The sequence below is a fragment of the Megascapheus bottae genome, chromosome 29 (assembly GCF_031878675.1).
Source record: "Megascapheus bottae isolate mThoBot1 chromosome 29, mThoBot2.hap1, whole genome shotgun sequence".
In the NCBI taxonomy this organism is placed as follows: domain Eukaryota; kingdom Metazoa; phylum Chordata; class Mammalia; order Rodentia; family Geomyidae; genus Megascapheus; species Megascapheus bottae.
Genome location: NC_143537.1, coordinates 11,217,108 through 11,226,920, shown reverse-complemented (window position 1 = coordinate 11,226,920; position 9,813 = coordinate 11,217,108). Strand labels below are relative to the sequence as shown.

Sequence of the window (9,813 nt, the reverse complement as noted above, 5' to 3'; positions counted from 1 at the left end):
ATAAAGAATATGTATTTAGATAAACAGATAGGATACGTAGATAGATATGTCTCAGGGATTTCGAGATTCTGTGTAAGACTTCTGAGTGCAACTTACCATTCTATTGTTTGTCAAGTTAGAGTCCCTCTATCTTTTGGCCACCTCCTTGTCATTTGCAACTATTTTTTTCCAGCCCTGCGGTTTGAACGTTGGGCCTGGGTGCTGTCACTTAGCTTCTTTCACTCAAGGCAAGTGCTCTATCACTTGAGGCACAGCACCCATTCCAGATGTTTTTCAGTAGTTCATTGCAGATAAGTGTCTCATGGAGTTTCTGTCCTGGGCTGGCTTTGAACTGTGATCCTAGGGTCTCAGACTGCTGAGTAGCTAGGATGACAGGCGTGAGCTACCAGCACCTGGTTTCTTTGCTTCTTTTACCCTTCTTTTTTTGGCCCTACCGGTCATGGTATCTACATTCCTATGTTTTCTCCACCTGCCCACATCCAGGGGTCTGACAGATGCTTATTCATGTCCACTTATTCATGTCCTCCTCTGTCTTGGCTGACAGTTAAGAAATGCACTCACTTGTCTGGATGCCAAACACAAATCCACGAGACTGTTTCTCAGTCTGGAAGGTCCCATCAGATTTCTATCCCCACTGAGCGTAATATACTATGTTATCTCTCATCTCTTTTGCTATCCCTTGGATATCTCATATTGTTACAGTGTTTCCCCTTGTTATCTGATATATTGTGTATATATATATGCATATTTAGTTATTTGAAACAGGATAGGGAAGGGGGAAAACAAGATGATGGATAGGGATGGGGGGAGGAAAATGGGGACCAAGACATGAGAAAGGGTATCAACCTTTGGGAGGTAATGCACCTTCTGTCTGGTGAATATTATAGAACCCTTCTATTAATTACAGTAAAAATATATGAAAAAAAAGAAACCAGACTATGCCCCCATGGAATCCTCAGATGAGGATGATGAAGTTCAGTTCATTAAGAAAGCCAAAGAACACGAAGCAGAGTCAGAGCAACAGGAGGAGTCATATCTGTGTTGCTTACAAAACTATCAGAGAAGAAGTGGAAGAGACAGGCTCCAAATGCAAAAGCAAAGGGAACCTGAAGTGTCAGGAGAATGTAGAAGGAGATGCGTGGCGGATTGAACAAGTGAGCAGTCAAGAAGAGGAAATAGAAATGCATGATTCTTTTGTGCAATTGCTCGGTATCTTTCAGTATGTTAGCTTAACGTCTTATCATCCATAACCATCCACGAGACTGTCCTCATGACAAAGAAACATGCAATCTGGCTTTGTATATGCAGTCATTGCAGAATGAGAACATGGAACATAATACTGTACTTCAAATACCTACCCCATTTCTCCCTGTATCTAGTTGTCTCTCTCATCCCTTGGATTTTTTTTTAGCCAGACCTGGAGCTTGAACTTAGGGCCTGAGTCTGTCCTTGGACTTTCTCATGGCCAGAACTCTACCACTTGAGCCACCGCTCCACTTCCAGCTTTTTCTATGTATGTGGCACTGAGTACTCAAATCTGGGTCTTTGTGCATGCTAGGAAAACACTCCACTAGTAGGTTAAACGTCCAGTTCACATCCATTGGATTTCCACAATCATCTTCTAACTAGCTGCTGTTCTTCATCTTTTCTATGTTTCTAATTTTTTTTAGGGGGGAAGGGGGTCATGGGACTTGATCTTGGCCTGGGCCCTGTCACTGAGTTTTTCAGCTCAAGGCTATCACCCTATTCTAGGCCTGGGGGTTGTCCCTGAGGTCTTTAGCTCAAGGAACCACCCTTCATCCAAGCCCTACTTCCCATTTTCTACAGGTTAACTGGGGATAAGATTCTCAGGTCCTTTTGTGCCTGGGCTGGCTTTGAACCTTGATCCTCATCTCAGCCTGTTGAGTTGCCCGGATTACAGGTGTGAGCCACCACACCTGGTCATGCTTCTAATTTTTACACTACTGTAAGTTTAACAAATGTATGTCTTAGTTGTGTTTGGGTACAAAATTCTGAAGGGAGCTCTTTAAGGAATAATTAGTGGTGGTAGAAAGATATTCATCCTCCTGTTAACTTCATCTCCAGAACAGTGAGAAAACACAGGTCCTTCACTTTATGAATACTGGTGTTTTATTAAAACTCTTTCAGCAGAACAAAAGAACAGGCTAAGAGTCACCAAGTCACAAGTGACTCACCATCAGTGAGTGTTTAAATATAAAGGAAGCACTGAAGTCATTTTGGACTTACTCATCCAAAACCAAATTCTTAAGACTCTTGTCTTTACCCACCAAAGAAAGCAGGAGTAGAGCTGGGGCTCAAGTGGCAAGCATAAGCATTGAGCAAAGATGCTAAAGGAGTGCTTCTGCTGCAACTTCAAGCTAAACGACTTGTGTACACAGACATAGAGATACACACCCCCCCACACAACATATCCCCAAAAGTGTGTCCTTACATGTTTTCTGAATGTTTCATAAATAACTTGAGGCAAATGTGATGAGAAACATTTTCCTATTGTGCAAATTTTGCAATAAACAAGGAGTAGTATCTTCCACCCTACCTTCCATTCAAAAATTGAATTTGAAATAGCAAGTCATTTGGTTTTTAATGCATGGACCACACACAGCAGACTTTAAGGGAGCAGCGGAGAAATTGATGCTCAGGTCCTTGGTGCAAATTATGATGGTCTTTCCCCATCCATCACTCCTGAGACCATCGTGGAGATTACCTTAGTCCAGTCTCAGTGGGCCAGAGCTCTTATTACTGAGTTAATAAAATTAACTTCACAAATCATTCCCTATTATAAAGGCCACAAGTCAGCAACTTCACTCTCTAATTACTTGTAAAGCCGGAAGTAATTAATGCCCATCGTTTGTGTCTACTTCCTTTGGATAATATTCAGGGAATTCACCAGTAAACACAATGAGAAATGTTGGCTCAGTAAGTACCCAAGCTGACTTACCTCTGCCATGAAGGATTTCTCTGTACTGTTTAGTAGTTTCTCTCTCCTTCCTCTCTCTCTCTCTTGCTCTCCCTCCCTCCCACTCTCTCTCTCTCCCACTCTCTCTCATCCTCAGGCTTGAACTCAGGGCCTGAGCTTCTTTTGCTCAAGGTTATCACTCTACCACTTGAGCTGCAGTGATGCTTTTGGCTTGCCCCCCCTTTTTTTTGCCAGTCCTGGGTTTAAGCTCAGGGCCTGAGCACTGTCCTTGGACTTTCTCAAGGCTAGAGCTCTACCACTTGAGCCTCAGCACCACTTGCGGCTTTTTTCTCTGTATGTGGTACCAAGGAATCAAATCTGGTCTTCGTGCATGCTAGGCAAGTACGCTACCACTAGGCCAAACTCCTGGCCCTGGCTTGTTCTTTTTATGTAGTACTGAGGAACTGAACCCAGTCCTTCATCCTTGCTAGGTAAGCACTCTACCTCTAAGCTACAGTCAGCTCTTATAGAGGTTTCTGACAAAGGTTTTCCTATATAATATTTATTTCTTTTGTGAGTGCTCTTAATGCTTGCTGAAGGTTGACTTCTGTTTTGAAGACTTCCCCTAATGCTTACATATACATAGGTTCTATATATAGCTAAATGCTTTTCATTACTCAGAATTTCTCTCTTGTGTATGTTCTAAAATGTACCAAAGACTGACTTCTGGTTAAAAGTCATAGCACTTTGTTATATTCATTACTTTTCTTTTCTTCTATGTGAATCAGGTTTGTGATGAACATAGAGGTATGCCTTCCAGGCCACATTTGTAATATTCATACATCCACATTTGTAATATTCATATGTCTTTTTCTCCTATGTACATTCTACACTTAGCCATGCCTTCGTGATGGACTTTTAACATTTCTTATATTCATAGGGTTTCTATTCTGTGTGTGTGGTCTCATGCAAACTCAAGTATGACTTCTTGAAAATCTTTCCCTTTTATTTCATTCATAGGATTTTCTCTTGTGGTTGTTTAGTGACAAAGCCTGAGTTGTGACTTCTGGGTTAAAGAATGAACATTTGCTACATTCATTAAGGGTTTGTTTTTTTTTTTTGCCAGTCCTGGGCTTGAGCTCAGGGCCTGACCACTGTCCTTGGACTTTCCTCAAGGCTAGAGCTCTACCACTTGAGCCTCAGCACCATTTCTGGCTTTTTTTTCTATGTATGTGGTACCGAGGAATCGAACCTGTGTCTTTGTGCATTCTAGGCAAGCACTCTACCACTAGGCCAAACTCCCGGCCCCTCATTAAGGGTTTTTATCTTGTGTTGGTTCTGTGATAGAAGCTGAGTTTTCTTCAAAGACTAAAAAGTCTTTCCCATTTATTACATTGCTAAGGCTTCTCATGTGTGTGAACTCTCTTATGCTTCCTGAGGGGTGAATACTGCGTGAAGGACTTCCCACTTTGGTTACATTCATAAGGTTCCTCATATGTGTGAATTGTTATGCCTCCCGAGATACAACTTCCACCTGAAGGTCTTACCACATTTGTTGCAATCATAAGGTTTCTCTCCAGTATGTGCACTCTGATGCAAATTGAGGGAAGACTTCCATCTGAAAGACTTTCCACATTGGTTACATTCATAAGGTTTCTCTCCTGTGTGAATTCTTGTATGCATGTCGAGGTTTGACTTCCACCCAAAGGACTTCCCACATCTGTTACACACGTAAGGTTTCTCTCCTGTGTGTGTTTTCTGATGATCATGGAGTTTTGCCTTCCGGATGAAAGACTTCCCACATTTGTTACATTCATAATGTTTCTCTCCTGTGTGTGTTCTCTGATGCAAATTCAGGGAAGACTTCTGTCTGAAAGATTTTCCACATTGGTTACATTCATAAGGTTTCCCTCCTATGTGTGTTCTCTGATGCAAATTCAGGGAAGACTTCTGTCTGAAAGATTTTCCACATTCGTTACATTCATAAGGTTTCTCTCCTGTGTGTGTTCTATGATGCAAATTCAGGGGAGACTTCTGTCTGAAAGATTTTCCACATTGGTTACATTCATAAGGTTTCTCTTGTGTGTGAGTTCTCTGATGCCTGCTGAGAGTTGACTTCTGGGTAGAAATTTTCTTATGTTCCTCATATTTGTAAGGATTCTCTTCTGTTGGAGATTGAGGTTGGAACATCAGGTCTGACTTCTCAGAAATTAAATTTTCACACTTGATATACTTATCATATATCTCAGGATATTTGCTCTGAGGTACTATAAGGCGTATTTCATTCCTGAAAGATTTGTCACATTCACTACATGTACGAGGAGTCTCTCCTCTCTATATTTTCAACTGTGTAGTGATGGTCGGTGTTAAGTACAATATTTTTCGACACACAGTACATTCAGCATTTTTCCTCCCTCCCTGGAGAATTTCTTGGGCAGGGAGAACAGAATTATGGTATTGCAGCTCTTTTGGACTGTCACAATTTTGACTAAAAGGCTCTGAATATCTGAGGGATTGTTCAACAACAGGAGACATGCGAGACCTATATGCAGCATGCATCTCCTCATGCTCAGGAGAGAGAAGAGTGTTGTGACACTTAATGAACTCCTCAGTCCTCATCCCCAAGGTGTTCCCATTATTACTAATCAGCTCTGGCTTATGTGTGGAGCTCAAATTAAAAGTTGTTGCTAATCTCATGTTTTCCTCTGCTTCGATACTCCTTGCAACTGCTACTTCACAAAGACATTCCTGTGGCCTTTCCTGGCAGGTCTTAAACACATTTTCCATTACTTGGATATCTAAAATGAGTCATAGAAAAAAAGACACAAACATACATGAGATCCAAATACTCCTTAATGTAAAGGTAAGGACTTTACTTTCCCATCCTAAGTCTTAGATATTTTAAAATATAAAAGTGGAAATTTATTTGTGAGAAATACATGCATTTCTCCCTAACTTATTAAGAAAATGATATTTTACAATGACAATAATATTTTTCTGTGTTTTAGTTTTCTTTTTTTTTTTTGCCAGTCCTAGGCTTGAACTCAGGGCCTGAGCACTGTCCTTGGACTTTCTCAAGGCTAGAGCTCTACCACTTGAGCCTCAGCACCACTTCTGGCTTTTTTCTATGTATGTGGTACCGAGGAATCGAACCCGGGTCTTCATGCATGCTAGGCAAGCACTTTAACCATTAGGCCAAACTCCCGGCCCTAGTTTTCTTTTTATATCACAGGAAATATTTATTCAAATTATCCAACTATGTATTGCTACAGTTTTAAGCTGAGCACTGCCTACAGTATACCTGCAGCTGTTTTTTTTTCAAATACTGTTTTGTTTATACATTGGGGAATAGCTGCCTTTTATTTTTGAGAAATAATTTACATATTGTGCTGCTTTGCTTCTCTTTTAAACTTTTTTTTTTGTGTGGTTCATAGGCCTGGGCCCTGTCCCTGAACTCTTCTGTGGAAGGCTACAGCCCCTATCCTTGAGCTACTGCCCCACTTCCTGTTTTCTTGAGGTTAACTGGAGATAAGAGTCTCAGGTCCTTTTGTGCCCAGGCGGGCTTTGAACCTTGATCCTCAGATCCTGAGTAGCAGCTAGGATTACCTTACCCAGCTTCAATGCTGCTTTGCTTCTTAACCATTAAGTGAGGAACAAGAATATTTTCTAGATTCAGAGACCACAAGAGTGGTTTATATGCCTGTTTGCCTTTGATCTACGCAAGAATGGTTCTTGAGAGTAAGGACTTACACCCACATCCCTTCAGTTATAACTTATCACTAAAGTCTCAATTTAGGTATTTGGGAGTTTTGAAATTTGTTTCTTTCCATTTGAAGTCTCATCAAAATTCCTTTTCTGACACTCCTGTCCCTCAGAACCATGGAAGACCAGAAATACTCCAGCTCATTGGCTAGTTAATTTTCTTCTCTAGACTAAAACTTTGTTGTTGTTTTTTTCTTCCATCCAGTACTATGATTGACCTTAGGACCTGACCACTGTTTTGGGTTTTCTCAAGGCTAGAACCCTACCAATTAAGTCACTACTTCTGGCTTTTTCTATGTATGTGGTACTGAGGAATAGAACCCTGTCTTTGTCCATCTAGGCAATCAAGGTTTGGTTCTCAATCCCAGTCTTGCTTACCAGCAAAAAGCTATTATCCTTACCAGAGAATAAAGCTCTGACTTATTCCTTGTTTCCTCATACCTTTATAATCTTAGTTTCAAAGAAAATGAAATCTCATTTCTACATTTCTTTCCTTCTTTATTTTTTATCAGACATGGGACTTGAACTCTGGACCTGGGTGTTGTCCTTGAGCTCTTCAGCTCAGGGGTACTGCCCTACCTCTTGAGCCACAGCCCCTCTTGCCATTTTCTAGTGGTTCATTGGAGAGAAGACTCTAAGGTCCTGTTGTGATCGGTCTGGCTTTGAACATTAACCCTCAGATCTCAGCCTCCTAAGTAGCTAGGATTACAGGCATGAGCCACCAGCTCCCAGCTTTCTCATTTTATTTTGTTTCACAGTGATTTCCACAGAGAAATCTACCTTTAATTCTACTGCCACATAGAATTCATTATATCACCATATGATTTTTAGGGCCGGGAGTTTGGCCTAGCATGCACAAAACCTGGTTCAGTTCCTAGGAACCACATACAAAGAAAAAAACCCAGAAGTGGTGCTATGGCTCAAGTGGTAAAGAGCTATCCTTGAGAAAACCCAAGAGCATGCTTCAGGCCCTGAGCCCAAGCCTAGGACTGGCAAAAAAAAAAAAAGATCCTTGATTCATTCACAAAGAATCCCCTAGGTTCCACACACAGGACTTAGAACACTATTGCTCAGTACATCACAACATGAATTTACCAAGTGGGCTCAGGCTCCAACATCATTATGTAGATGCATTAACTCACCTGTGATATTCTTGTCAGAGGAATTTCCTATCCATGGTTCTGCACCTTGCTCTAGCTTGACAATCAAAACAGGTTTGGGAACACAGGGCCCTGTATATTAGAAATAGTGGACAATTATTGAATATGCTGGGTCATCATTGCTGTAAGATCTCAGACATCCCGCTCACAAGGTAGCTATTCAATCTTTTTTTCTCATTTATCACTGGCTTCATGGTTGATTTTTTCCCAGCTCTGGATTCATTTTGTATGGCATAAACTTAGCTCTTTTGCTCAAGGCTAGAAATCTACCAGTTTGAGTCCCAGCTCCATTGACATGCATGCGTCTTCATGCATGCTAGGCAAGCACTCTACCACAAGGCCAAACTCTCGGCCCTCCACTAACATTTTTTGAGGGGTTAATTGGAGTTAGAGAGTTTCATGGGAACTTTTCTGCCATTGCTGGTTTCAAATTAGAATTCTCAGATTTCTTCCTCCTGAGTGTCTTAGATTACAGGCATGAAATAAAGCACCTAGTGCCAGTTTCCATTATAAACTCACTGTTTAGTTACTTGTAGATCATATTTCCAATAATGATATATATTCTATTCTAGACTGTTTATCCACTTACAATTACTTTGTAAGTTTGGAATGTTGTCTCCATTAGTGGGAACATAACTTAGAACTTTTGTCAAAGTGCTGATTAGGTATCCTGAAGAATGAGAACAAAAGTACCTTAGGTTTTCTTTAGAAAGAAATGATACTTCTCAAGGCCTGGAATCTTACATTTAAATAGCATTGAAAGTTTGATAAATATTCATGTATCTATAAAATAACAAGTCACTTGACCTTGCAAGTTAACTTGACTTTTGCTCACCTAATGACACCAGGTTGCTGTAGGTCTCCAGCATTACATCTCTGTACAGGGTCCTCTGAGCATTGTCCAGATCCTGCCACTCCTCCCAGCTGAAATCCACAGCTACATCATCAAATGACACCAGCTTCTGTAATGGCACATGTCCATCAAGTCGTTATCCCTGAGTTATAAGCACACCATGTCTGGAATTTTATTCTTCTACATGAATGCTTTAGACTTACATAAAATATTGACCTGAATTGCTTAGGGATGGTACCTAGACCCAGAGTTCTTGGGCATTCCTCAAGGCAGGCACTCTACCACATGAGCCAGAGCACCTCTTCTGGCTTTTTCTTTTTCTGTTTTTGTGGGTCCTGGGGATTGAACTCTGGGCCTGGGCGCTGTCCCTGAGCTCTTCAACTCAAGGCTACTGCTCTATCCCTTGAGCCACAGAGCCACTTCCCATTTTCTGTTGATTGATTGGAGATAAGAGCCTCACAGTTTTTAGTGCCCAGGCTGGCTCTGAACCGTGATTCTCAGATCTCAGCCTCCAGAGTAGCTAGGATTATAAGTGTGAGCCACTGCGCTTGGCAATTCGGGCTTTCTCTGTGTATGTGGTCCTGAGGAATTGAACCTGGGTCTGCACGCATAGTAGGCAAGCACTGTACCACTAGGCCACACTCATGGCCCTGCTGTTGGTGTTTAAAGCTAGGTAAGGTGAAGTTCACATCTGGATTTTCTCTGGGCTCTAGTTTACAGACTCAAAGGAATAAGTGAACAAGTGTCTCTCCCAAACTCTTTTGTGGCTCTGATTGTAGTATTAATATAGATGCTTTATGGTTTTTTTTTTGCCACTCCTGGGCTTGAGCTCAGGGCCTAAGCCCTGTCCTTGGACTTTCTCAAGGCTAGAGCTCTACCACTTGAGCCTCAGCACCACTTCCGGCTTTTTTCTATGTATGTGGTACCAAGGAATCGAACCCGGGTCTTCATGCATGCTAGGCAAGCACTTTAACCACTAGGGCAAACTCCCGGCCCCTAGATGCTTAATGTTTTACATGTATCCATGGTAACCTTCCCTGTGTGAACTGGAGCAAATATACTTGCTTGTGTACTCAAGTGCCAGTAAGTCTGGGGAGCCCTGGCCACCCCACCCCATGTCC

The 9,813-nt window shown here is 41.6% G+C and overlaps 1 pseudogene; it reads right to left on the bottom strand.

Moving 5' to 3' along the window:
• Positions 1 to 983: 983 nt before the first annotated feature.
• LOC150044746 (uncharacterized) lies at positions 984 to 5,107 on the bottom strand (annotated as a pseudogene).
• Between the last annotated feature and the right edge of the window lie 4,706 nt (positions 5,108 to 9,813).